The following is a 5,197-nucleotide window of genomic DNA, read 5'->3' as shown; positions in this document are numbered from 1 at the left end:
TAAATTTCTACAAATATTCTACAAATACAGCAGCACATTTGATTTTTAACTGGGCATATTGCTGAAAACCTGCAGAAATATGTCCTTCTTCCCCTAAATATTCTGTACTATGTTTGAAGATCAGGTGAAACAAAGTTAATTTAAATTCTGTATATTATGTGTAATCATTCCTCAAAAAAAAAAATCAAAGGGGGGTTTGTCAAACACGGTGTGGAACTTCACTCATTTAAACATTTCAGTACATTTAGTCTTCTAATCCAGGTGGAGAAAACAACCTTGCCAAACAAGGATATAAACTGGACTTAATATTTTGAAGGTGAAAAAATTTCCTTAGCTCTATACACGTACTAAAAAAAAGAAGAAAGTTACTTAAACCAGTAAAAAACCCCAACGAACAGTATCTGTATGAATATAATTTTCTGAATACATCTGAAACACCTGCATAATGTTTATGAACAGGGCAGCTGCTGATGCAGTTAGCATTCAGTTTTACTTGTGAGATTTTCCACATGCACGTGCTGTTCCATGCCCTGCACATCTATAAATATTTTAGTCAGAGGAGGCTTTATTATTGATATGAACATTCACTGCAAAGGAAGAACCAAATGAATACCAAATTTCTCCTATCTGGAGCTAGGTAAGTAATCACACTAATTAATTGAAAGTATGGTGTTTCATAACTAAACCAATTATGTAGGAAAGGCTGTCTGAGGTTGAACTAAATACCCTCTCATTAGCATACAGCACAGCCACTGTGCAACAGGACAAGAAAAAAAGTATGATGAAAAGCAAAACATTACATTATTTATAACTGTGCATTAAAGAGGGACTGTAAAAATGAAAAAAGCCAAAGCTACCCATGGCACACACAGCCAGGGTGAAACCCCTGTCCTTCTAATGTACATCCAATGTCCAGTTATCATTTTAAAAAAGCTTGTGCTTTATATTGCCAACTCCCTCTGATAAAGGAAGTGCTTGTTATGCACCTGTTCCTTCATCAGAGTAATAACTCTGAATCACCACACCAAAACTTAAATTTTGTATACCATCACAAATGAGATATGAGGTAATCTTTTTGATTGCTAAAATCAAAGTAAGCAAATTAATGAGCAAAACCTGAAAGCTAAACCTTTTAAATTCACAAATTCAGCTGTTTCGTAGGAAAAGATGAGCAGCAAGTGATGAAGATACTACCATGACATAGGCAGAATGAAAGAAACATGTAATAAAATTCAAATTTACATTCATTTCACCAGTTTAAAAACTATTTTCAGGCATCCTGTTGGACAATTATTTACTCATTTCTGCTTGCATCATTTCTACTTTTTCATCATTACTGTGGTTACACGGCTATTTCCTGTCTTTGCAGGTATCTTAACCAAATGCCCCATATCAAAACACACAGTCCAGTCAACCAAATAATCACATCTTTATGCTTTATTCCCCTGTTAATATCAGATCGATTTCATTCCCAGATGAAGAAGCTGTGACACTGCTGTTTCTGAGCGAAAGGAAAATATACAATGCATATCAAAATAGCTCTAATTAATTTTTTGTCAAGTAAAAAGTTTTCTGATAAACCATACCTCTTAGGAACTTTTCTTTCTATTTCATATTACTCACTCTTTCTATGTATTTTCTATATACAGCTAAAAACAATTTATGTGGTCAAAAAAAACCCATAGTATATTATCAATTGAATTTGTTTGTACAACACATTTATCATGTCCTTTGCACGGTACTTTAACATTGTAGCATTGTCCTCTCATCCTGTGGATTTTCCTTTATCAATAGATTCATTTCCTAATCTATCTTGAGATCAACAGGAGCTACATTGAGTAACACAGTGGTCATTTAAGACATTATCCCTATGTATTCAGGTTTCAATGGCATTAATAATACTTTTTTGTGACACATTTACATTCTCTTCTTTCCTAAATGAACACTAAACATTTCAAAGATCATCAATGTTCAAAGAGTCTGCTCTGCAGTAAAGGAGGGTGCACCAGGGGCATTTTTGCTGGTTCACTAGTTACTTCAAACAAGCATTGCATCAATGTCTTCTTTCAATTATTTTTTATTAATTAATCTCTTTTTCAGGATAATTGCTGTAAAGCAACAGACAGACACCATAAAATATGCAACAAAAATATGTGTGTACACAGAGATCAAAATGGAAAATAGAAAACCACAGATTTTTTCAAACCTCTTGCCTTCTCCCAGGGAGGTTTCTAGAGTTGCGAAGTGAGTTCTCAAAAACTCAAAGGACACTTCTATTTGGCATTAGGAACCAGTGCTCCAGTGTATGGAAATACAAGCACTTGGAGTCTTTGAACACAATCCTGAAACAGAGCTAGGTGTTTCTACACAAATAAGTTTGTGTACTTGAGTGTCATGTTTGTCTCCTACTCTAAATGCAATGACTGTATGAACCTTCACCGGCCATTTAGCTAGAAGACAATATCTACAGCTGATTGGAATGGGCAACCATTAGTTGAAACTTTCTGTAGCACTTGGCAGCCAGCTGTGAGTCAGTCCAGTTCTTCAAGTTATGTTCCTTTGGTGATTAATGCACTACATCAGCAAGCAGGAGCAACTGCAGAACTGAGGTTTCCCGTGCCGAAGAGAAAGTTCAGAATAGTGCATATGAAAGTACATGAATACTATAACATGAGGTTTTATAACATGCTTTATGTCATACAGACAGTATTGATTCATTTTGACAGCATAAATAACCTCACCATTTGCTTTTATTGTCCCCAGTTAACAGGGTAATTGATATTCCCAGAGCGAATCAATGCAATATTGTACACAGCCTTCATAAGAAATTATTTGCTTTGTTTTGTGTCAATGAATTATGGCCATCAATCCATATTATAAGCGTTATGTAAAGGTTTATTTAAACCTTTTCTATCATTAAAGCTACAAAAACCTTCACAATTTGTTTATATACCTGCAACAATGAAATAAAAATATTTCTGTTACCATGGTGGCTCTGGAATCAGTAAACTTTGGAGTACTGTAAGAAATAGTGCCAACTTTTTTTTTAAAACAACATACTTATCACATAAAATAGATGCTAATAATGTTAGAGTTCAGTTAACTGCAAGAGGTTTGGCATGTATAGTGAAATGAATCAGTTGCTGTATTTTTAACAGAAGATTTAACTTAATTTGTAAACCATCTAAAGAAAACTGATTTCTACAGGAAAAAAAATCTGAATTGGTACTTGAATAACTATTAGGTATAGAAAACATTAAAGCACATGTTGTGCATTTGTACATATACCTCAAAAGAAAAGGGTCCTTATAAAATCTCTTTGATTGCAGACTCAGTACAGAACTTGCAATTTAGAAATATCAATATGCTTATAGCTGTTTTGTGTTTATGTGATTCATCTGCCCCTTAGCACACTGGTAAAACACAACTCTAAACTTCAACAAAAAACAACAACCCAGCTCTATTTACAGATGCCTACTTCCACAGATCTGGCAACTGTGGCTTGAATTCAAGTTATATACACAGAAGTGAAGGCCAAAACTATTACAATTCACTTTTTGATCTTAACTATAATGCCCAGTTTGGCTAGCCCCAAGAGAAATTCAGACTTTAGCTGGAATTCTCCATAGCCTGTAGACTATACCCATAATTAAAGCACTTCAGATACATTTAAGGATAGGCAGGAGGAATCCAGTTCTAACTTCCCAGTTTGTTTTCCTGATGTTCCCTATGATAGCCTGTTTCTATGTAATCTTCATAAAAGTTGTCCCCACAATTGCTCTCACATTTTTCCTGTACTCTGCCAATACATCATTCATTCCACAAAAACACTGAAGTCTAAATCAAGGATCTAAGGAACCTTCCTTCCTGTCGTCTTTGGCAACGGAGAAAAACAGGCACCTCCAGTGACCAACTGGTTAACTTGTCTTAGATGTATATTTTAGGAAGAGCTGAACAACAATTTGAAGAGCCTGTCTCACTGTCTGTGAAGGCTCCAAGACAGACCTCAGCAGCTAACTTCAGATGCCTAAGCTAAACGAATCCTGCCTCTAGTTTCTCATCACAAAGAAAATTACCACTAAAGCTGAAGACACATACTTATCCCACTAAAAACGTGCTTCTATAATTTACTATGCCAGTATCTTGCAAAGTATTTGTTGTTCACTGCATTTAAACTACACCCAGCATGACACAAGCTACGCCAGAGACACTTCCCTGTAACTTCTGGAAGGCAGAGAAAACAGTGTCAGTAAAATAGTGGCCATGCCAGAGCCATATCCACTGAGGTAATTTTGCCAGCAAGAAATACGGAAAGACAATGGCACAGCCCCAGCAGCACGGACCACACTGCCCGGGCCGGGGGCTCACCGTGCCAGCTGCTGTCCCACGGGAGGTGGCACACCGTGATGGCTGCTGCCTGCCCCGAGGCCTGTGCAGCACACAGGGCTGTCACCACAGACCAGCCAGCTTCACCTAAGAGCTTTTGAAGCTAAGGAGGCTTCAAAACTGTGTGGCCAACCTCTGATCAGGCAGCTGAATAACTTCAGTTCACCCCTCTCTGCGTAATAATGGTGCCATTAAATGGCGACACTGTTTACCACACGCCCCACTTCCAGTCTAAATTTCATTTCAGTTTTCAGTAATGTCAGTTTATAACGTTGCTTGTATTTCCACACATACGCTGAAAGCCGGGATTACATGTCAGACCCAGTTTTAGCCCCTGCCCTGCCAGCAACGCCACCCTCACAGGTTTCAAGCGCGCTGCCCAGGCCTCAGCACCCCTGTCAGCCACGGTGCCACAACGCTGGCCCTCGCTACGGACAGCACCCTTTGCCGCTGTCAGGCTGCACGCGCCGGGCCCCAGCTGCTGCAGCCAGGCCCCAACTGCTGCAGCCAGGCCCCAACTGTTGCTCCAGCCAGGCCCCAACTGCTGCAGCCAGGCCCCAACTGTTGCTGCAGCCAGGCCCCAACTGTTGCTGCAGCCAGGCCTCAACTGTTGCTGCAGCCAGGCCCCAACTGCTGCAGCCAGGCCCCAACTGTTGCTGCAGCCAGGCCCCGGCTGCTCCAGCCAGGCCCGCGTGGGGAAACCGCTTTTTCCTTTTGAATTGGGCTTTGTTTTTTTCACGACCGTGGTTGCGGCGGTGGCCGGCAGCGCAGGGCACCTCCCGTCCGAAAGGTGGCGCTGCGGGTGGCGATG

This window comes from Falco cherrug, chromosome 6, assembly GCF_023634085.1.
Source record: "Falco cherrug isolate bFalChe1 chromosome 6, bFalChe1.pri, whole genome shotgun sequence".
In the NCBI taxonomy this organism is placed as follows: Eukaryota; Metazoa; Chordata; class Aves; order Falconiformes; family Falconidae; genus Falco; species Falco cherrug.
The sequence above is the reverse complement of the archived record's forward strand: the minus strand, read 5'-3'. Positions refer to the sequence as shown.